Genomic DNA, 24567 nt, shown 5'->3' with positions numbered 1-24567 from the left:
TATGACTTCGTATCCACTTGGCATACATCAGTATGCACAAATTCCAGCGGTGCATTCCATCTCAACGGTGGTCTTGTCTAGAAAGAGATTCAGTTTTTCTTGTTGGCCAAGCAATCGGTGCACTTCTCAAGATGCACGTCTTTCACCTCTAGAATGAGGTTGTCCTCGACAAGCTTCCACATCCCCTTTTGGCTTATATGGCACACATTTGCTTCCCCACAGCATAATCGAGAATGCATCACATACAATGTGTTGGTTTTCCGTGCCCGAGCCACGACCAGGCTCCCCTTGAAGAACTTCATGACACCATTCTGGATGCTACGCATGTAGCCTTCATCATCCAGCCGACCAGCTGATATCAGGTTCAATCAAACCTCCGGAATGTGTCTAACATCTCTCTCAACACTAGTTTGCACCCGCTCGAAGTCATCAGACACACATCTCCAATGCCGACAATTCGGCATGCTCCTTCATTTTCCATCTTTACAGATCTGAGATCTCCAACCTTGTAGGATGAGAAGCATTTCTGGTCGGGGGTTAGGTGAAACAACGCACCCGAATTGACCACCCATGTTGATTCATTGCCAACAAGGTTTGTTTCTTTTTAGGTGAAATGTGATTTTATCCGCTTGAATAAATAATTGAGAAATGTCGTTACTTTTATTAAACAATATACCTCGTATATTTGATACGAGTGAAATTGACTTCCATCTGCTAATATGTTAAGCTTTATGTTATACAAGACAATTTTTTTATCAAATTAAAAGATTCCTCACTGATTGGGAATAGACTGAATAATTCTAACCCACTATAACATACAAGATTTAATTAGATATTTCTGCACTTTAGGTTTTTCAACACGCATTATCCTTTTAAATTTGATATGTATGGATATTTGGAATTTGAGGCAACCATTGTAACCCACTACAGGTAGATTATGTCACCACAAGGATTTATGCCTTGTATTTGTCAATTATGATACTAATTTCGTATAAGATCAAAGTTGAACAAGACTTGATGTTTCCATTCCCGCGACTTGAACCCGGGTCGCTCAGGTGAAAGTAGAGTATCCTAACCAACTAGACTACAATGGAGTATGGAATTAACAAAGTTTAAGGATGTTTCTCTAAAATAAAATAAAATCTCAATTAACCATAAATTGTGGAAATGCAGGATGACACATGATATCGTATTGTTGGCCTTGTGGTTCTTCATTTACTAAAGTAGAGCATCAAGTATGTTTCCTTTTAATAGAAATGTGATTTTATCCCCTTCAATGAATAATTGAGAAATGTCGTTACTATAAATAAACAATATACTTTGTACTTTTGATACGAGTGAAATTGAGTTCAATCGGCTAATATGTTGACCTTTATGTTAAACAAGACGATTTTTTTATCAAATTAAAAGATTCCTCAATGATTGGGAATAGATTGAATAATTCTAACCCACTATAACATACAAGATTTAATCACATATTTATGGTAAGAACTCATTTTGAATGCACAAGTCACATGATACGCTTTAGGTTTTGCAACACGTATTATAGTTTCAAATTCAATTACAACTGGAGGCCAGCTTTAGGTTTAGCAACATGTATTATACTTTCAAATTCAATTGGAATTGGAGGCAACCATTGTAGCGCACTACATGTAGATTATGTTACCACAAGGTTTTATGTCTTGTATTTGTCATTTATTAGATTTTTTCGTATAAGATGCCACCTGAACTAGACTTGATGTTTCCATTGCCAGGACTTGAACCCGGGTCGCTCGGGTGAAAGCCGAGTATCCTAACCAACTAGACTACAACGGAGTATTGAGTATGGAGTAGACAGATTCGAAGGATGTTTCTCTAAAGTAAAATAAAATCTTAATTCACCATAAATTGCGGAAACGCAAGATAACACATGATATCCTAGTGTTGCCCTCGTGGTTCTTCATTTACTAAAGTAGAGCATCAAATATGTTTCCTTTTAAGTGAAACGTGATTTTATCCCCTTGAATGAATTATCAAGAAATGTCGTTACTTTAATTAAGCAATATACCTCGTACTTTTGATAAGAGTTAATTTGAGCTCAATCGGTTAATATGTTAAGATTTATGTTATAGAAGACGAATTAAAAGATTCCTAAATGCTTGGGAATACAGTGAATAACGCAAACCCACAAGATTTAATCAGATATTTATGGTAAGACCTAAATTTGAATATGTAAGTCACATGATACGCTTTAGGTTTTCAACACGTATTATACTTTCAAATTCAATATTCGAATTTAGAGGCCACCATTGAAACCCCCAACATGCAGATCATCTCACAACAAGGTTTTATGTCTTGTATTTGTCAATTATGAGACTTTCTTCGTATAAGATCCAAGTTGAACAAGACTTGATGTTTCCATTGACGATACTTGAACCCGGGTCGCTCAGGTGCAAGCAGAGTATCCGAACCAACTAGACTACAATGGAGTATGGACTTGACAAAGTTCGAGGATGTTTCTGTAAAATAAAATAAAATCTGAATTACCCATAAGTTGTGGAAATGCAAGATGACACATGATATCGTAGTGTTGGGTTCGTGGTTCTTCGTTTACTGAAGGAGAGCATCAAGTATGTTTCGTTTTAAGTGAAATCTGATGTTATCCCCTTGAATGAATAATCGAGAAATGTCGTTACTATAATTAAACAATATACCTCGTACTTTTGATACGAGCGAAATTCAGTTGAATCGGCTAAAATGTTAAGCTTTATGTTATAGAACACGATTTTTTCATTAAATTAAAAGATTCCTCAATGATTGGGAATAGACTGAATAATTCTAACCCACTATAACATACAAGATTTAATCACATATTTATGGTAAGACCTAATATTGAATACACAAGTCACATGATACGCTTTAGGTTTTGCAACACGTATTATAGTTTCAAATTCAATTGCAATTGGAGGCCAGCTTTAGGTTTAGCAACATGTATTATACTTTCAAATTCAATTAGAATTGGAGGCCACCATTGTAGCGCAGTACAGGTAGATTATGTTACCACAAGGTTTTATGTCGTGTATTTAACATTTATTAGATTTTTTCGTATAGCATGCCACCTGAAGTAGACTTGATGTTTCCATTGCCAGGACTTGAACCCGGGTCGCTCGGGTGAATGCCGAGTATCCTAACCAACTAGACTACAATGGATTATTGAGTATGGAGTAGACAGATTCGAAGGATGTTTCTCTAAAGTAAAATAAAATCTTAATTAACCATAAATTGCGGAAACGCAAGATAACACATGATATCCTAGTGTTGCCCTCGTGGTTCTTCATTTACTAAAGTAGAGCATCAAGTATGTTTCCTTTTAAGTGAAACGCGATTTTATCCCCTTGAATGAATTATCAAGAAATTTCGTTACTTTAGTAAAATAATATACCTCGTACTTTTGATAAGAGTGAAATTGAGTACAATCGGCTAATATGTTAAGATTTACGTTATAGAAGGCGAATTAAAAGATTCCTAACTGCTTGGGAATACAGTGAATAACTCTAACCCACAAGATTTAATTAGGTATTTATCGTAAGAGCTAATTTTGAACATGGATTATACTTTCAAATTCAATTGGAATTGGAGGCCACCATTGTAGCGCACTTGGATTATACTTTCAAATTCAATTGGAATTGGAGGCCACCATTGTAGCGCACTGCATGTAGATTATGTTACCACAAGGTTTTATGTCTTGTATTTGTCATTTATTAGATTTTTTTGTATAAGATGCCACCTGAACTAGACTTGATGTTTCGATTGCCGGGACTTGAACCCGGGTCGCTCGGGTGAAAGCCGAGTATCCTAACCAACTAGACTACAATGGAGTATTGAGTATGGAGTAGACAGATTCGAAGGATGTTTCTCTAAAGTAAAATAAAATCTTAATTCACCATAAATTGCGGAAACGCAAGATAACACATGATATCCTAGTGTTGCCCTCGTGGTTCTTCATTTACTAAAGTAGAGCATCAAATATGTTTCCTTTTAAGTGAAACGTGATTTTATCCCCTTGAATGAATTATCAAGAAATGTCGTTACTTTAATTAAGCAATATACCTCGTACTTTTGATACGAGTGAAATTGAGTTCAATCGGCTAATATGTTAAGATTTATGTTATAGAAGGCGAATTAAAAGATTCCTAAATGCTTGGGAATACAGTGAATAACGCTAACCCACAAGATTTAATCAGATATTTATGGTAAGACCTAAATCTGAATATGTAAGTCACATGATACGCTTTACGTTTTTCAACACGTATTATACTTACTTTTAGATTCGATACATATCGATATTCGAAATTAGAGGCTTCCATTGTAACCCACAACATGCAGATCATCTGACCACAAGGTTTTATGTTTTCTATTTGTCAATTATGAGACTTTCTTCGTATAAGATCCAAGTTGAACAAGACTTGATGTTTCCATTGCCGGGACTTGAACCCGGGTCGCTCGGGTGAAAGCCGAGTATCCTAACCAAGTAGACTACAATGGAGTATTGAGTATGAAGTAGACAGATTCGAAGGATGTTTCTCTAAAGTAAAATAAAATCTTAATTAACCATAAATTGCGGAAACGCAAGATAACACATGATATCCTAGTGTTGCCCTCGTGGTTCTTCATTTACTAAAGTAGAGCATCAAATATGTTTCCTTTTAAGTGAAACGTGATTTTATCCCCTTGAATGAATTATCAAGAAATGTCGTTGCATTAATTAAGCAATATACCTCGTACTTTTGATAAGAGTTAATTTGAGCTCAATCGGTTAATATGTTAAGATTTATGTTATAGAAGACGAATAAAAAGATTCCTAAATGCTTGGGAATACAGTGAATAACGCAAACCCACAAGATTTAATCAGATATTTATGGTAAGACCTAAATTTGAATATGTAAGTCACATGATACGCTTTAGGTTTTTAACACGTATTATACTTTCAAATTCAATATTCGAATTTAGAGGCCACCATTGAAACCCCCAACATGCAGATCATCTCACAACAAGGTTTTATGTCTTGTATTTGTCAATTATGAGACTTTCTTCGTATAAGATCCAAGTTGAACAAGACTTGATGTTTCCATTGACGATACTTGAACCCGGGTCGCTCAGGTGAAAGCAGAGTATTCGAACCAACTAGACTACAATGGAGTATGGACTTGACAAAGTTCGAGGATGTTTCTCTAAAATAAAATAAAATCTCAATTACCCATAAGTTGTGGAAATCCAAGATGACACATGATATCCTAGTGTTGGGTTCGTGGTTCTTCGTTTAATGAATGAGAGCATCAAGTATGTTTCGTTTTAAGTGAAATCTGATGTTATCCCCTTGAATGAATAATCGAGAAATGTCGTTACTATAATTAAACAATATACTTTGTACTTTTGATACGAGTGAAATTGAGTTCAATCGGCTAATATGTTGACCTTTATGTTAAACAAGACGATTTTTTTATCAAATTAAAAGATTCCTCAATGATTGGGAATAGACTGAATAATTCTAACCCACTATAACATACAAGATTTAATCACATATTTATGGTAAGACCTAATATTGAATGCACAAGTCACATGATACGCTTGAGGTTTTGCAACACGTATTATAGTTTCAAATTCAATTGCAATTGGAGGCCAGCTTTAGGTTTAGCAACATGTATTATACTTTCAAATTCAATTAGAATTGGAGGCCACCATTGTAGCGCAGTACAGGTAGATTATGTTTCCACAAGGTTTTATGTCGTGTATTTGTCATTTATTAGATTTTTTCGTATAACATGCCAGCTGAAGTAGACTTGATGTTTCCATTGCCGGGACTTGAACCCGGGTCGCTCGGGTGAAAGCCGAGTATCCTAACCAACTAGACTACAATGGAGTATTGAGTATGGAGTAGACAGATTCGAAGAATGTTTCTCTAAAGTAAAATAAAATCTTAATTAACCATAAATTGCGGAAACGCAAGATAACACATGATATCCTAGTGTTGCCCTCATGGTTCTTCATTTACTAAAGTAGAGCATCAAGTATGTTTCCTTTGAAGTGAAACGTGATTTTATCCCCTTGAATGAATTATCAAGAAATTTCGTTACTTTAATTAAATAATATACCTCGTACTTTTGATAAGAGTGAAATTGAGTAAAATCGGCTAATATGTTAAGATTTATGTTATAGAAGGCGAATTAAAAGATTCCTAACTGCTTGGGAATACAGTGAATAACTCTAACACACAAGATTTAATTAGGTATTTATCGTAAGAGCTAATTTTGAACATGGATTATACTTTCAAATTCAATTGGAATTGGAGGCCACCATTGTAGCGCACTGCATGTAGATTATGTTACCACAAGGTTTTATGTCTTGTATTTGTCATTTATTAGATTTTTTCGAATAAGATGCCACTTGAACTAGACTTGATGTTTCCATTGCCGGGACTTGAACCCGGGTCGCTCGGGTGAAAGCCGAGTATCCTAACCAACTAGACTACAATGGAGTATTGAGTATGGAGTAGACAGATTCGAAGGATGTTTCTCGAAAGTAAAATAAAATCTTAATTAACCATAAATTGCGGAAACGCAAGATAACACATGATATCCTAGTGTTGCCCTCGTGGTTCTTCATTTACTAAAGTAGAGCATCAAATATGTTTCCTTTTAAGTGAAACGTGATTTTATCCCCTTGAATGAATTATCAAGAAATGTCGTTACTTTAATTAAGCAATATACCTCGTACTTTTGATAAGAGTGAATTTGAGCTCAATCGGTTAATATGTTAAGATTTATGTTATAGAAGACGAATAAAAAGATTCATAAATGCTTGGGAATACAGTGAATAACGCAAACCCACAAGATTTAATCAGATATTTATGGTAAGACCTAAATTTGAATATGTAAGTCACATGATACGCTTTAGGTTTTCAACACGTATTATACTTTCAAATTCAATATTCGAATTTAGAGGCCACCATTGAAACCCCCAACATGCAGATCATCTCACAACAAGGTTTTATGTCTTGTATTTGTCAATTATGAGACTTTCTTCGTATAAGATCCAAGTTGAACAAGACTTGATGTTTCCATTGACGATACTTGAACCCGGGTCGCTCAGGTGAAAGCAGAGTATGCGAACCAACTAGACTACAATGGAGTATGGACTTGACAAAGTTCGAGGATGTTTCTCTAAAATAAAATAAAATCTGAATTAACCATAAGTTGTGGAAATGCAAGATGACACATAATATCGTAGTGTTGGGTTCGTGGTTCTTCGTTTACTGAAGGAGAGCATCAAGTATGTTTCGTTTTAAGTGAAATCTGATGTTATCCCCTTGAATGAATAATCGAGAAATGTCGTTACTATAATTAAACAATATACCTCGTACTTTTGATACGAGCGAAATTCAGTTGAATCAGCTAAAATGTTAAGCTTTATGTTATAGAACCCGATTTTTTTATCAAATTAAAAGATTCCTCAATGATTGGGAATAGACTGAATAATTCTAACCCACTATAACATACAAGATTTAATCACATATTTATGGTAATACCTAATAAGTCACATGATACGCTTTAGGTTTTGCAACACGTATTATAGTTTCAAATTCAATTGCAATTGGAGGCCAGCTTTAGGTTTAGCAACATGTATTATACTTTCAAATTCAATTAGAATTGGAGGCCACCATTGTAGCGCAGTACAGGTAGATTATGTTTCCACAAGGTTTTATGTCGTGTATTTGTCATTTATTAGATTTTTTCGTATAACATGCCACCTGAAGTAGACTTGATGTTTCCATTGCCGGGACTTGAAGCCGGGTCGCTCGGGTGAAAGCCGAGTATCCTAACCAACTAGACTACAATGGAGTATTGAGTATGGAGTAGACAGATTCGAAGGATGTGTCTCTAAAGTAAAATAAAATCTTAATTAACCATAAATTGCGGAAACGCAAGATAACACATGATATCCTAGTGTTGCCCTCGTGGTTCTTCATTTACTAAAGTAGAGCATCAAGTATGTTTCCTTTTAGGTGAAACGTGATTTTATCCCCTTGAATGAATTATCAAGAGATTTCGTTACTTTAATTAAATAATATACCTCGTACTTTTGATAAGAGTGAAATTGAGTACAATCGGCTAATATGTTAAGATTTATGTTATAGAAGGCGAATTAAAAGATTCCTAACTGCTTGGGAATACAGTGAATAACTCTAACCCACAAGATTTAATTAGGTATTTATCGTAAGAGCTAATTTTGAACATGGATTATACTTTCAAATTCAATTGGAATTGGAGGCCACCATTGTAGCGCACTACATGTAGATTATGTTACCACAAGGTTTTATGTCTTGTATTTGTCATTTATTAGATTTTTTCGTATAAGATGCCACCTGAACTAGACTTGATGTTTCCATTGCCGGGACTTGAACCCGGGTCGCTCGGGTGAAAGCCGAGTATCCTAACCAACTAGACTACAATGGAGTATTGAGTATGGAGTAGACAGATTCGAAGGATGTTTCTCTAAAGTAAAATAAAATCTTAATTAACCATAAATTGCGGAAACGCAAGATAACACATGATATCCTAGTGTTGCCCTCGTGGTTCTTCATTTACTAAAGTAGAGCATCAAATATGTTTCCTTTTAAGTGAAACGTGATTTTATCCCCTTGAATGAATTATCAAGAAATGTCGTTACTTTAATTAAGCAATATACCTCGTACATTTGATACGAGTGAAATTGAGTTCAATCGGCTAATATGTTACGATTTATGTTATAGAAGGCGAATTAAAAGATTCCTAAATGCTTGGGAATACAGTGAATAACGCTAACCCACAAGATTTAATCAGATATTTATGGTAAGACCTAAATTTGAATATGTAAGTCACATGATACGCTTTAGGTTTTTAACACGTATTATACTTTCAAATTCAATATTCGAATTTAGAGGCCACCATTGAAACCCCCAACATGCAGATCATCTCACAACAAGGTTTTATGTCTTGTATTTGTCAATTATGAGACTTTCTTCGTATAAGATCCAAGTTGAACAAGACTTGATGTTTCCATTGACGATACTTGAACCCGGGTCGCTCAGGTGAAAGCAGAGTATTCGAACCAACTAGACTACAATGGAGTATGGACTTGACAAAGTTCGAGGATGTTTCTCTAAAATAAAATAAAATCTCAATTACCCATAAGTTGTGGAAATCCAAGATGACACATGATATCCTAGTGTTGGGTTCGTGGTTCTTCGTTTAATGAATGAGAGCATCAAGTATGTTTCGTTTTAAGTGAAATCTGATGTTATCCCCTTGAATGAATAATCGAGAAATGTCGTTACTATAATTAAACAATATACCTCGTACTTTTGATACGAGCGAAATTCAGTTGAATCGGCTAGAATGTTAAGCTTTATGTTATAGAACACGATTTTTTCATCAAATTAAAAGATTCCTCAATGATTGGGAATAGACTGAATAATTCTAACCCACTATAACATACAAGATTTAATCACATATTTATGGTAAGACCTAATATTGAATGCACAAGTCACATGATACGCTTGAGGTTTTGCAACACGTATTATAGTTTCAAATTCAATTGCAATTGGAGGCCAGCTTTAGGTTTAGCAACATGTATTATACTTTCAAATTCAATTAGAATTGGAGGCCACCATTGTAGCGCAGTACAGGTAGATTATGTTTCCACAAGGTTTTATGTCGTGTATTTGTCATTTATTAGATTTTTTCGTATAACATGCCAGCTGAAGTAGACTTGATGTTTCCATTGCCGGGACTTGAACCCGGGTCGCTCGGGTGAAAGCCGAGTATCCTAACCAACTAGACTACAATGGAGTATTGAGTATGGAGTAGACAGATTCGAAGAATGTTTCTCTAAAGTAAAATAAAATCTTAATTAACCATAAATTGCGGAAACGCAAGATAACACATGATATCCTAGTGTTGCCCTCATGGTTCTTCATTTACTAAAGTAGAGCATCAAGTATGTTTCCTTTGAAGTGAAACGTGATTTTATCCCCTTGAATGAATTATCAAGAAATTTCGTTACTTTAATTAAATAATATACCTCGTACTTTTGATAAGAGTGAAATTGAGTAAAATCGGCTAATATGTTAAGATTTATGTTATAGAAGGCGAATTAAAAGATTCCTAACTGCTTGGGAATACAGTGAATAACTCTAACACACAAGATTTAATTAGGTATTTATCGTAAGAGCTAATTTTGAACATGGATTATACTTTCAAATTCAATTGGAATTGGAGGCCACCATTGTAGCGCACTGCATGTAGATTATGTTACCACAAGGTTTTATGTCTTGTATTTGTCATTTATTAGATTTTTTCGAATAAGATGCCACTTGAACTAGACTTGATGTTTCCATTGCCGGGACTTGAACCCGGGTCGCTCGGGTGAAAGCCGAGTATCCTAACCAACTAGACTACAATGGAGTATTGAGTATGGAGTAGACAGATTCGAAGGATGTTTCTCGAAAGTAAAATAAAATCTTAATTAACCATAAATTGCGGAAACGCAAGATAACACATGATATCCTAGTGTTGCCCTCGTGGTTCTTCATTTACTAAAGTAGAGCATCAAATATGTTTCCTTTTAAGTGAAACGTGATTTTATCCCCTTGAATGAATTATCAAGAAATGTCGTTACTTTAATTAAGCAATATACCTCGTACTTTTGATAAGAGTGAATTTGAGCTCAATCGGTTAATATGTTAAGATTTATGTTATAGAAGACGAATAAAAAGATTCATAAATGCTTGGGAATACAGTGAATAACGCAAACCCACAAGATTTAATCAGATATTTATGGTAAGACCTAAATTTGAATATGTAAGTCACATGATACGCTTTAGGTTTTCAACACGTATTATACTTTCAAATTCAATATTCGAATTTAGAGGCCACCATTGAAACCCCCAACATGCAGATCATCTCACAACAAGGTTTTATGTCTTGTATTTGTCAATTATGAGACTTTCTTCGTATAAGATCCAAGTTGAACAAGACTTGATGTTTCCATTGACGATACTTGAACCCGGGTCGCTCAGGTGAAAGCAGAGTATGCGAACCAACTAGACTACAATGGAGTATGGACTTGACAAAGTTCGAGGATGTTTCTCTAAAATAAAATAAAATCTGAATTAACCATAAGTTGTGGAAATGCAAGATGACACATAATATCGTAGTGTTGGGTTCGTGGTTCTTCGTTTACTGAAGGAGAGCATCAAGTATGTTTCGTTTTAAGTGAAATCTGATGTTATCCCCTTGAATGAATAATCGAGAAATGTCGTTACTATAATTAAACAATATACCTCGTACTTTTGATACGAGCGAAATTCAGTTGAATCAGCTAAAATGTTAAGCTTTATGTTATAGAACCCGATTTTTTTATCAAATTAAAAGATTCCTCAATGATTGGGAATAGACTGAATAATTCTAACCCACTATAACATACAAGATTTAATCACATATTTATGGTAATACCTAATAAGTCACATGATACGCTTTAGGTTTTGCAACACGTATTATAGTTTCAAATTCAATTGCAATTGGAGGCCAGCTTTAGGTTTAGCAACATGTATTATACTTTCAAATTCAATTAGAATTGGAGGCCACCATTGTAGCGCAGTACAGGTAGATTATGTTTCCACAAGGTTTTATGTCGTGTATTTGTCATTTATTAGATTTTTTCGTATAACATGCCACCTGAAGTAGACTTGATGTTTCCATTGCCGGGACTTGAAGCCGGGTCGCTCGGGTGAAAGCCGAGTATCCTAACCAACTAGACTACAATGGAGTATTGAGTATGGAGTAGACAGATTCGAAGGATGTGTCTCTAAAGTAAAATAAAATCTTAATTAACCATAAATTGCGGAAACGCAAGATAACACATGATATCCTAGTGTTGCCCTCGTGGTTCTTCATTTACTAAAGTAGAGCATCAAGTATGTTTCCTTTTAGGTGAAACGTGATTTTATCCCCTTGAATGAATTATCAAGAGATTTCGTTACTTTAATTAAATAATATACCTCGTACTTTTGATAAGAGTGAAATTGAGTACAATCGGCTAATATGTTAAGATTTATGTTATAGAAGGCGAATTAAAAGATTCCTAACTGCTTGGGAATACAGTGAATAACTCTAACCCACAAGATTTAATTAGGTATTTATCGTAAGAGCTAATTTTGAACATGGATTATACTTTCAAATTCAATTGGAATTGGAGGCCACCATTGTAGCGCAGTACATGTAGATTATGTTACCACAAGGTTTTATGTCTTGTATTTGTCATTTATTAGATTTTTTTGTATAAGATGCCACCTGAACTAGACTTGATGTTTCCATTGCCGGGACTTGAACCCGGGTCGCTCGGGTGAAAGCCGAGTATCCTAACCAACTAGACTACAATGGAGTATTGAGTATGGAGTAGACAGATTCGAAGGATGTTTCTCTAAAGTAAAATAAAATCTTAATTAACCATAAATTGCGGAAACGCAAGATAACACATGATATCCTAGTGTTGCCCTCGTGGTTCTTCATTTACTAAAGTAGAGCATCAAATATGTTTCCTTTTAAGTGAAACGTGATTTTATCCCCTTAAATGAATTATCAAGAAATGTCGTTACTTTAATTAAGCAATATACCTCGTACTTTTGATACGAGTGAAATTGAGTTCAATCGGCTAATATGTTACGATTTATGTTATAGAAGGCGAATTAAAAGATTCCTAAATGCTTGGGGATACAGTGAATAACGCTAACCCACAAGATTTAATCAGATATTTATGGTAAGACCTAAATTTGAATATGTAAGTCACATGATACGCTTTAGGCTTTTCAACACGTATTATACTTTTAGATTCGATACATATCGATATTCGAAATTAGAGGCTACCATTGTAACCCACAACATGCAGATCATCTGACCACAAGGTTTTATGTTTTCTATTTGTCAATTATGAGACTTTCTTCGTATAAGATCCAAGTTGAAGAAGACTTGATGTTTCCATTGCCGGGACTTGAACCCGGGTCGCTCGGGTGAAAGCCGAGTATCCTAACCAACTAGACTACAATGGAGTATTGAGTATGGAGTAGACAGATTCGAAGGATGTTTCTCTAAAGTAAAATAAAATCTTAATTAACCATAAATTGCGGAAACGCAAGATAACACATGATATCCTAGTGTTGCCCTCGTGGTTCTTCATTTACTAAAGTAGAGCATCAAATCTGTTTCCTTTTAAGTGAAACGTGATTTTATCCCCTTGAATGAATTATCAAGAAATGTCGTTACTTTAATTAAGCAATATACCTCTTACTTTTGATAAGAGTGAATTTGAGCTCAATCGGTTAATATGTTAAGATTTATGTGATAGAAGACGAATTAAAAGATTCCTAAATGCTTGGGAATACAGTGAATAACGCTAACCCACAAGATTTAATCTGATATTTATGGTAAGACCTAAATTTGAATCTGTAAGTCACATGATACGCTTTAGGTTTTCAACACGTATTATACTTTCAAATTCAATATTCGAAATTAGAGGCCACCATTGAAACCCCCAACATGCAGATCATCTCACAACATGGGTTTTATGTCTTGTATTTGTCAATTATGAGACTTTCTTCGTATAAGATCCAAGTTGAACAAGACTTGATGTTTCCATTGACGATACTTGAACCCGGGTCGCTCAGGTGAAAGCAGAGTATGCGAACCAACTAGACTACAATGGAGTATGGACTTGACAAAGTTCGAGGATGTTTCTCTAAAATAAAATAAAATCTGAATTACCCATAAGTTGTGGGAATGCAAGATGACACATGATATCGTAGTGTTGGGTTCGTGGTTCTTCGTTTACTGAAGGAGAGCATCAAGTATGTTTCGTTTTAAGTGAAATCTGATGTTATCCCCTTGAATGAATAATCGAGAAATGTCGTTACTATAATTAAACAATATACCTCGTACTTTTGATACAAGCGAAATTCAGTTGAATCGGCTAAAATGTTAAGCTTTATGTTATAGAACACGATTTTTTTATCAAATTAAAAGATTCCTCAATGATTGGGAATAGACTGAATAATTCTAACCCACTATAACATACAAGATTTAATCACATATTTATGGTAATACCTAATAAGTCACATGATACGCTTTAGGTTTTGCAACACGTATTATAGTTTCAAATTCAATTGCAATTGGAGGCCAGCTTTAGGTTTAGCAACATGTATTATACTTCCAAATTCAATTAGAATTGGAGGCCACCATTGTAGCGCAGTACAGGTAGATTATGTTTCCACAAGGTTTTATGTCGTGTATTTGTCATTTATTAGATTTTTTCGTATAACATGCCACCTGAAGTAGACTTGATGTTTCCATTGCCGGGACTTGAACCCGGGTCGCTCGGGTGAAAGCCGAGTATCCTAACCAACTAGACTACAATGGAGTATTGAGTATGGAGTAGACAGATTCGAAGGATGTTTCTCTAAAGTAAAATAAAATCTTAATTAACCATAAATTGCGGAAATGCAAGATAACACATGATATCCTAGTGTTGCCCTCGTGGTTCTTCATTTACTAAAGTAGAGCATCAAGTATGTTTCCTTTTAAGTGAAACGTGATTTTATCCCCTTGAATGAATTATCAAGAGATTTCGTTACTTTAATTAAATAATATACCTCGTACTTTTGATAAGAGTGAAATTGAGTACAATCGGTTAATATGTTAAGATTTATGTTATAGAAGGCGAATTAAAAGATTCCTAACTGCTTGGGAATACAGTGAATAACTCTAACCCACAAGATTTAATTAGGTATTTATCGTAAGAGCTAATTTTGAACATGGATTATACTTTCAAATTCAATTGGAATTGGAGGCCACCATTGTAGCGCACTACATGTAGATTATGTTACCACAAGGTTTTATGTCTTGTATTTGTCATTTATTAGATTTTTTCGTATAAGATGCCACCTGAACTAGACTTGATGTTTCCATTGCCGGGACTTGAACCCGGGTCGCTCGGGTGAAAGCCGAGTATCCTAACCAACTAGACTACAATGGAGTATTGAGTATGGAGTAGACAGATTCGAAGGATGTTTCTCTAAAGTAAAATAAAATCTTAATTAACCATAAATTGCGGAAACGCAAGATAACACATGATATCCTAGTGTTGCCCTCGTGGTTCTTCATTTACTAAAGTAGAGCATCAAATATGTTTCCTTTTAAGTGAAACGTGATTTTATCCCCTTGAATGAATTATCAAGAAATGTCGTTACTTTAATTAAGCAATATACCTCGTACATTTGATACGAGTGAAATTGAGTTCAATCGGCTAATATGTTACGATTTATGTTATAGAAGGCGAATTAAAAGATTCCTAAATGCTTGGGAATACAGTGAATAACGCTAACCCACAAGATTTAATCAGATATTTATGGTAAGACCTAAATATGAATATGTAAGTCACATGATACGCTTTAGGTTTTTCAACACGTATTATACTTTTAGATTCGATACATATCGATATTCGAAATTAGAGGCTACCATTGTAACCCACAACATGCAGATCATCTGACCACAAGGTTTTATGTTTTCTATTTATCAATTATGAGACTTTCTTCGTATAAGATCCAAGTTGAACAAGACTTGATGTTTCCATTGACGATACTTGAACCTGGGTCGCTCAGGTGAAAGCAGAGTATCCGAACCAACTAGACTACAATGGAGTATGGACTTGACAAAGTTCGAGGATGTTTCTCTAAACTAAAATAAAATCTCAATTACCCATAAGTTGTGGAAATGCAAGATGACACATGATATCGTAGTGTTGGGTTCGTGGTTCTTTGTTTACTGAAGGAGAGCATCAAGTATGTTTTGTTTTAAGTGAAATCTGACGTTATCCCCTTGAATGAATAATCGAGAAATGTCGTTACTATAATTAAACAATATACCTCATACTTTTGATATGAGCGAAATTCAGTTGAATCGGCTAAAATGTTAAGCTTTATGTTATAGAACCCGATTTTTTTATCAAATTAAAAGATTCCTCAATGATTGGGAATAGACTGAATAATTCTAACCCACTATAACATACAAGATTTAATCACATATTTATGGTAAGACCTAATATTGAATGCACAAGTCACATGATACGCTTTAGGTTTTGCAACACTTATTATAGTTTCAAATTCAATTGCAATTGGAGGCCAGCTTTAGGTTTAGCAACATGTATTATACTTTCAAATTCAATTAGAATTGGAGGCCACCATTGTAGCGCAGTACAGGTAGATTATGTTACCACAAGGTTTTATGTCGTGTATTTGTCATTTATTATATTTTTTCGTATAAGATGCCACCTGAAGTAGACTTGATGTTTCCATTGCCGGGACTTGAACCCGGGTCGCTCGGGTGAAAGCCGAGTATCCTAACCAACTAGACTACAATGGAGTATGGAGTAGACAGATTTGAAGGATATTTCCCTAAAATAAAATAAAATCTCAATTAACCATAAATTGCGGAAACGCATGATAACACATGATATCCTAGTGTTGCCCTCGTGGTTCTTCATTTACTAAAGTAGAGCATCAAGTATGTTTCCTTTTAAGGGAAACGTGATTTTATACCCTTGAATAAATTATCAAGAAATTTCGTTACTTTAATTAAACAATATACCTCGTACTTTTGATAAGAGTGAAATTGAGTACAATCGGTTAATATGTTAAGATTTATGTTATAGAAGGCGAATTAAAAGATTCCTAACTGCTTGGGAATACAGTGAATAACTCTAACCCACAAGATTTAATTAGGTATTTATCGTAAGAGCTAATTTTGAACATGTATTATACTTTCAAATTCAATTGGAATTGGAGGCCACCATTGTAGCGCACTACATGTAGATTATGTTACCACAAGGTTTTATGTCTTGTATTTGTCATTTATTAGATTTTTTCGTATAAGATGCCACCTGAACTAGACTTGATGTTTCCATTGCCGGGACTTGAACCCGGGTCGCTCGGGTGAAAGCCGAGTATCCTAACCAACGAAACTACAATGGAGTATTGAGTATGGAGTAGACAGATTTGAAGGATGTTTCTCTAAAGTAAAATAAAATCTTAATTAATCATAAATTGCGGAAACGCAAGATAACACATGATATCCTAGTGTTGCCCTCGTGGTTCTTTATTTACTAAAGTAGAGCATCAAATATGTTTCCTTTTAAGTGAAACGTGATTTTATCCCCTTGAATGAATTATCAAGAAATGTCGTTACTTTAATTAAGCAATATACCTCGTACTTTTGATACGAGTGAAATTGAGTTCAATCGGCTAATATGTTACGATTTATGTTATAGAAGGCGAATTAAAAGATTCCTAAATGCTTGGGAATACAGTGAATAACGCTAACCCACAAGATTTAATCAGATATTTATGGTAAGACCTAAATTTGAATATGTAAGTCACATGATACACTTTAGGCTTTTCAACACGTATTATACTTTTAGATTCGATACATATCGATATTCGAAATTAGAGGCTACCATTGTAACCCACAACATGCAGATCATCTGACCACAAGGTTTTATGTTTTCTATTTGTCAATTATGAGACTTTCTTCGTATAAGATCCAAGTTGAACAAGACTTGATGTTTCCATTGACGCTACTTGAACCCAGGTCGCTCGTGTGAAAACAGAGTATCCTAACCAGCTAGATGATAATGGATTATGGAGTTATAAAAGTTGAAGGATACTTTCGTAAAATAAACTAAAATCTCAATTAACCATAAATTGCGAGAATGCAAGATGACACATGATATCGTAGTGTTGCCTTTGTCGTTCTTCGTTTACTAAAACAGAGCATCAACTATGTTTCCATGTAAGTGAAATATGATTTGATCCCCTTGAATGAATTATGAAGAAATGTCGTTACTTTAATAAAACAATACTCCTCGTAGTTTTGATATGAGTGAAATTGAGTTCAATCGGCTAATATGTTAACCTTTATATTATAGAAGACGAATTTTTTATCAAATTAAAAGATTCCTCAATGATTGGAAATAGAGTGAATAATTCTAACCCACTATAACATACAAGATTTAATCAAATATTATCGTAGGACCTAATTTTGAATGTGCATGTGACATGATACGCTCTAAGTTTTTCAACACGTATTATACTTTCCAATTCGATACGCATGGATATTGCAAATTGGCGGACACCATAGTAACCCACCACATGTAGATTATGTCACCACAAAGCTTTATGTCTTGTATTTGTCAATGATGAGACTTTTTTAGATTAAGATGCAATTTGAACTAGACTTGATGTTTCCATTATCGGCATTAAGCCTGGGTCGCTCAGGTGAAAGCCGAGTAATTTAACCAACTAGACTACAATGGAGTATGGAGTTCACAAAGTTGAAGGAGTTTTCTCTAAAATAAAATAAAATCTCAATTAACCATAAATTACGGAAACACAAGATGACACATGATATGCTAGGGTTACTTTCGTGGTTCATCGTTTCCTACAACAGAGCATCAAGTATTTCTCCGAACCAACTAGACTACAATGGAGTATGGACTTGACAATGTTCGAGGATGTTTCTCTAAAATAAAATAAAATCTCAATTACCCATAAATTGTGGAAATGCAACATGACACATGATATCGTAGTGTTGGGTTCGTGGTTCTTCGTTTATTGAAGGAGAGCATCAAGTATGTTTCGTTTAAAGTGAATGGTGATTTTATCCCCTTGAATGAATAATCGAGAAATGTCATTACTTTAATTAAACAATATTCCTCGTACTTTTGATGCGAGTGAAATTGAGTTCAATGGGCTAATATGTTAAGCTTTATGTTATAGAAGACGAATTGTTTATCAAATTAAAAGATTCCTCAATGCTTGGGAATAGAGTGAATAGTTCTACCCCACAAGATTTAATCAGATATTTATGGTAACACCTAATTTTGAATGTGTAAGTCACATGATAAGCTTTAGGTTTTCAACACGTATCATACTTTCAAATTCGATACGCATGGATATTTGAAATGGGAGGCCACCATTGCAACCCACTCTATGAAGATTATGTCACCACAACGTTTTATGTCTTTTATTTGTCAATTATGAGACCTTTTTCGTATAAGATGCAAGTTGAAATAGACTTGATGTTTCCATTGCCAGGACTTGAACCCGGGTCGCTGGAGTGAAAGCCCAGTATCCTAACCAACTAGACTACAATGGAGAATAGGTTTGAGAAATTTGAAGGATGTTTCTCTAAAATAAAATAAAATCTCAATTAACTATAAATTGTGGAAACACAAGATAACACATGATATCCTAGTGTTGGCTTCGTGGTTCTTTGTTTACTAAACGAGAGCATCAAGTATGTTTCCATTTAAGTGAAATATGATTTTGTCATCTTGAATGAGTTATGGAGAAATGTTGTTCACAATACACCTCTTACTTTTGATACGAGTAAAATATAGCTCAATCGGCTAATATGTTAAGCTTTATGTTATAGAAGACGATTTTTTTGTCAAATTAAAAGAGTCCTCAATGATTAGGAACAGAGTGAATAATTCTAACCCACTATAACATACAAGATTTAATCAGATATTTATGGTAGGACCTTATTTTGAATGCAGAAGTCACATGATATGCTTTAAGTTTTTCAACACGTATTATACTTTCAAATTCAATACGCATGGATATTTGGAATTGGCGGCAACCATTTTAACCCACAACATTTACATTATCTCACCACAAGGTTTTATGTCATGTATTGGTCAATTACGAGACTTTTTTCGTATAAGATGCAAGATGAACTAGAGTTCATGTTTCGATTATCAGGACTTAAACCCAGGTCGCTCAGGTGAAAGCCGAGTATCCTAACCAACTACACTACAATGGAGAATGGAGTAGACAAAATTCAAGGATTTTCATCTAAAATAAAATAAAATCTCAATTAACCATTAATTGCAGAAACGCAAGATGGCACATGATATCGTAGTCTTGCCTTTGTGGTTCTCCGTTTCCTAAAGTAGAGTATCAAGTATGTTTCCATTTAAGTAAAATGTGATTTTATCCCCTTGACTGAATAATCAAGAAATGTCGTTACTTTAATAAAACAATATACCTCGTACTTTTCATATGAGTGAAATTGAGTTCAATCGGCTCATATCTTAACCTTTATGTTATAGAAGACGAATTTTTTATCAAATTAAAAGATTGCTCAATGCTTGGGAATAAAGTGAATAATTCTAACCCACAAGATTTAATCAGATATTTATGGTAAGACGTAATTTGGAATGCACAAGTCACATGATACGCTTTAGGTTTTGCAACACGTATTATACTTTTAAATTCAATTGGAATTGGAGGCCACCATTGTAACACACTACATGTAGATTATGTCACCAAAAGGTTTTATGTCTTGTACTTGTCGACTATTAGATTTTTTCGTATAAGATGTAACTTGAACTAGACTTGATGTTTCCATTGCCGGGACTTGAACCCGGGTCGCTCGGGTGAAAACCGAGCATCCTAACCAACTATACTAGAATGGAGTATAGAACTCACAAAGTTGAAGGATGTTTCTCTAAAATAAAATAAAATCTCTATTAACAATAAACGCAAGGTGACACATGATATCCTACTGTTGCCTTCATGGTTCTTCATTTACTAAAACATAGCATCAAGTATGTTTCCTTTTAAGTGAAAGGTGATTTTATCCCCTTGAAGGAATTATCGAGAAATGTCATTACTTTAATTAAACAATATACCTCGTACTTTTCATATGAGTGAAATTGAGTTCAATCGGCTAATATGTTAAGCTTTATGTTATAGAAGACGAATTGTTTATCAAATTAAAAGATTCCTCAATGCTTGGGAATAAAGTGAATAATTCTAACCCAAAAGATTTAATCAGATATTTATGGTAACACCTAATTGGAGAAGTTCTCCAACACATATTATACTTTCAAATTCGATACGCATGGATATTTGAAATTGGAGGCCATGATTGTGACCCACAACATTTAGATTATGTCAGCAGAAGGTTTTATAGCACAAGGTTTTATGTCTCGTATTTATCAATTATGAGACTTTATTCGTATAAGATGCAACCTGAACTAGACTTGATGTTTCCATTGCCGCGCCTTGAACCCCGGTAGATCAGGTGATAGCCAAGTATCCTTACCAACTAGACTACAATGGAGTATTGACTTGACAGAGTTGAAGGATGTTTCTCTAAAATAAAATAAAATCTCAATTAACCATAAATAGCGGAAACGCAAGATAACACATGATATCCTACTGTTTCCCTCGTGGTTCTTCATTCTCTAAAGTAAAGCATCAAGTATATTTCCTTTAATGTGAAATATGATTTTATACCCTTGAATGAATTATGGAGAAATGTTGTTCTTTAATAAAACAATACACCTCGTACTTTTGATATGAGTTAAATTAAATTTAATCGACTAATATGTTAAGCTTTATGTTATAAAAGATGAATTTCTTGTGTAATTAAAAGATTCGTCAATGATTAGGAATAGAGTGAATAATTCTAACCCACGATAACATACAAGATTTATTCAGATATTTATGCTAGGACCTAATTTTGAATGCGAAATTCACATGATACGCTTTATGTTTTCAACACGAATTATACTTTCAAATTCAATACGCATGGATATTTGATATTCGAGGCCACCATTGTAACCCACAACATGTAGATTATCTCACCACAAGGTTTTATGTCTTGTATTTATCAATTATGAGACTTTCTTTGTATAAGATCAAAGTTGAACTAAACTTGATGTTTCCATTGACGGTACTTGAAGCCGGTTCGCTCGGGTGAAAGCAGAGTATCCTAAGTAACTAGACTACAATGGAGTATGGAGTTAACAAAGTTGAAGGATGTTTCTCTAAACTAAAATAAAATCTTAATTAAACATAAATTGCGGAAACGCAAGATGACACATGATATCTTACTGTTGCCTTTGTGGTTCTTCGTTTACTAAACGAGAGCATCAAGTATATTTCCATGTAAGTGAAATATAATTTTATCCCCTTGAATGCATTATGGAGAAATGCCGTTACTTTAATAAACCATTACACTTCGTACTTTTGATACGAGTGAAATTGAGTTCAATCGGTTAATATGTTAAGCTTTATGTTATAGAAGAATTTTTTTTATTAAATTGAAATCTTCCTCAATGATTGGGAATAGACTGAATAATTCTAACCCACTATAACATACAAGATTTAATAACATATTTATGGTAGGACCTAATTTTGAATGCGCAAGTGACATGATACGCTTAAAGTTTTTCAACACGTATAATACTTTCAAATTTCGATACGCATGGATATTTCGAATTGGCGGGCACCATTGTAACCTACTACATGTAGATTATGTCACCACACGGCTTTATGTATTGTATTTGTCAATTATGAGACTTTTTTCGAATAAGATGCAAGTTGAACTAGACTTGATGTTTCCATTGTGGTATTAAACCCGGATCGCTCATGTGAAAGCAGAGTATCCTTACCAACTAGACTACAATGGAGTTTGGAGTAGACAAAGTTGAAGGATTTTTCTCTAAAATAAAATAAAATCTCAATTAACCATAAATTACGGAAACGCAAGATGACACATGATCTGCTAGTGTTGCCTTCGTGGTTCTCCGTTTACTAAAGGAGAGCATCAACTATGTTTCGTTTTAAGTGAAATGTGATTTTATTCCCTTGAATGAATAATCAAGAAATGTCATTAATTTAATTAAACAATAAACCTCGTACTTTTGATGCGAGTGAAATTGAGTTCAATGGGCTAATATGTTAAGCTTTATGTTATAGAAGACGAATTGTTTATCAAATTAAAAGATTGCTCAATGCTTGGGAATAAAGTGAATAATTCTAACCCACAAGAATTAATCAGATATTTATGGTAACACCTAATTTGAGAAGTTTTGCAACACGTATTATACTTTCAAATTCGATACGCATTGATATTGGAAATTGGAGGCCACGATTGTGACCCACAACATTTAGATTATGTCAGCACAAGGTTTTATAGCACAAGGTTTTATGTCTCGTATTTATCAATTATGAGACTTTATTCGTATAAGATGCAACCTGAACTAGACTTGATGTTTCCATTGCCGCGCCTTGAACCCCGGTAGATCGGGTGATAGCCAAGTATCCTTACCAACTAGACTACAATGGAGTATGGACTTGACAGAGTTGAAGGATGTTTCTCTAAAATAAAATAAAATCTCAATTAACCATAAATTGCGGAAACGCAAGATGACAAATGATATCCTAGTGTTGCCTTCGTGGTTCTTCGTTTACTAAAGGAGAGCATCATGTATGTTTCATTTTAAGTGAAAGGTGATTTTATCCCCTTGAATGAATAATCGAGAAATGTCATTACTTTAATTAAACAATAAACCTCGTACTTTTGATGCGAGGCAAATTTAGTTCAATGGGCTAATATTGTGGCGGTCACATGGACCACACCCAAATTAGGGCACTCAAATTAGGCCCCTACCACCACATGGACCACACCCAAACGAGGCCCCTACCAAGCCCCATAATTAGAAGAGCTAATTGGAGCGGGAGAGCACCCTCCACGTTAAGAGTAGTCTATAAAATGTAACTTAGAACGTAATGGAATGGGAGCTATTCTTGAGAGCATTTCACATCTTGGTGGAGAAGACGGGAAAAAGCAACCCCAACTCACGACCCCAACAACACACGTCACGATGCAACACGACAACAACGGCGGCAACGTCAACTCAATGTATCCAGAATTCCTCCAACAACAAATTCAAGACCAACAGCCCACATCGCCAATCAACCAACTGGTTCAAGCCCTGTCCAACATTATTTTACAAGCTAACCATACTAACCAAGCCATGTTGTCATTTCTTTCAGCACGATCCGAGCCAAAACAGAATCTCCCGGACCCTCGAGTTTGCCCAAAACCATTCTCCGGCTTACCATTGGAAGACGTCCTCTCTTGGCTGGGTCATTTCGAAATGGTGGCCAGTTACCACCAGTGGCCATAGCCCCAAAAGGCAATGGAAATGAAGACACTCCTCGAGAATATCGCAGCAACATGGCTCGTACAACAACCCAAAGAGACACGCAATGACTGGGATCTGTTACGGGCAACCATGATTCGGATTTTTGCTCATCAAGACTCCCACCAGATGGCCCTACAACAACTCGAGTCAATTGCCCAACAGCCACGCGAACCCATCACCCAGGTCATGGTTCAGTTTGTGCAGATCCTACGTGGGGCTGATGCCAACATGTCAGAAGACATGAAGTTGTTTTTCTTCTGGCCGCGTATCGGACATGACCTCCGCCGCCGTGTACGCGATCAAGGCCTGACGACACTACACGAACCCATCCTCACCGCCCAACGCATCGAAGCTGCAGACGCGCACGAGATGCACAGACCAGGTAATCCCAGTCATGATCATACAAACACTATGGCAGCCGCCACTCCCATAGACATCGAC

General features: G+C 35.0%; 12 non-coding genes across 12 annotated transcripts; all 12 read right to left on the bottom strand.

Moving 5' to 3' along the window:
- Positions 1 to 1742: 1742 nt before the first annotated feature.
- On the bottom strand, positions 1743 to 1815 carry TRNAE-UUC (transfer RNA glutamic acid (anticodon UUC)). The gene has a single exon. It is a non-coding gene; the product is annotated as a tRNA-Glu (tRNA).
- A 2637-nt stretch (positions 1816 to 4452) lies between these two features.
- TRNAE-UUC (transfer RNA glutamic acid (anticodon UUC)) lies at positions 4453 to 4525 on the bottom strand. Its single transcript has one exon. It is a non-coding gene; the product is annotated as a tRNA-Glu (tRNA).
- Positions 4526 to 5826: 1301 nt separating this feature from the next.
- On the bottom strand, positions 5827 to 5899 carry TRNAE-UUC (transfer RNA glutamic acid (anticodon UUC)). The gene has a single exon. It is a non-coding gene; the product is annotated as a tRNA-Glu (tRNA).
- A 542-nt stretch (positions 5900 to 6441) lies between these two features.
- On the bottom strand, positions 6442 to 6514 carry TRNAE-UUC (transfer RNA glutamic acid (anticodon UUC)). The gene has a single exon. It is a non-coding gene; the product is annotated as a tRNA-Glu (tRNA).
- Positions 6515 to 8419: 1905 nt separating this feature from the next.
- On the bottom strand, positions 8420 to 8492 carry TRNAE-UUC (transfer RNA glutamic acid (anticodon UUC)). The gene has a single exon. It is a non-coding gene; the product is annotated as a tRNA-Glu (tRNA).
- A 1301-nt stretch (positions 8493 to 9793) lies between these two features.
- Positions 9794 to 9866, bottom strand: TRNAE-UUC (transfer RNA glutamic acid (anticodon UUC)). Its single transcript has one exon. It is a non-coding gene; the product is annotated as a tRNA-Glu (tRNA).
- Positions 9867 to 10408: 542 nt separating this feature from the next.
- On the bottom strand, positions 10409 to 10481 carry TRNAE-UUC (transfer RNA glutamic acid (anticodon UUC)). The gene has a single exon. It is a non-coding gene; the product is annotated as a tRNA-Glu (tRNA).
- Positions 10482 to 12386: 1905 nt separating this feature from the next.
- TRNAE-UUC (transfer RNA glutamic acid (anticodon UUC)) lies at positions 12387 to 12459 on the bottom strand. Its single transcript has one exon. It is a non-coding gene; the product is annotated as a tRNA-Glu (tRNA).
- A 591-nt stretch (positions 12460 to 13050) lies between these two features.
- TRNAE-UUC (transfer RNA glutamic acid (anticodon UUC)) lies at positions 13051 to 13123 on the bottom strand. The gene has a single exon. It is a non-coding gene; the product is annotated as a tRNA-Glu (tRNA).
- A 1291-nt stretch (positions 13124 to 14414) lies between these two features.
- On the bottom strand, positions 14415 to 14487 carry TRNAE-UUC (transfer RNA glutamic acid (anticodon UUC)). The gene has a single exon. It is a non-coding gene; the product is annotated as a tRNA-Glu (tRNA).
- A 542-nt stretch (positions 14488 to 15029) lies between these two features.
- TRNAE-UUC (transfer RNA glutamic acid (anticodon UUC)) lies at positions 15030 to 15102 on the bottom strand. Its single transcript has one exon. It is a non-coding gene; the product is annotated as a tRNA-Glu (tRNA).
- Positions 15103 to 16414: 1312 nt separating this feature from the next.
- TRNAE-UUC (transfer RNA glutamic acid (anticodon UUC)) lies at positions 16415 to 16487 on the bottom strand. The gene has a single exon. It is a non-coding gene; the product is annotated as a tRNA-Glu (tRNA).
- Between the last annotated feature and the right edge of the window lie 8080 nt (positions 16488 to 24567).

Source organism: Azolla caroliniana, unplaced genomic scaffold (assembly GCF_043228905.1).
Source record: "Azolla caroliniana isolate FFs.n. ecotype wild unplaced genomic scaffold, voAzoCaro1.0.p SCAF_7, whole genome shotgun sequence".
In the NCBI taxonomy this organism is placed as follows: Eukaryota; Viridiplantae; Streptophyta; class Polypodiopsida; order Salviniales; family Salviniaceae; genus Azolla; species Azolla caroliniana.
This window is presented reverse-complemented; position numbering and strand designations above follow the sequence as displayed.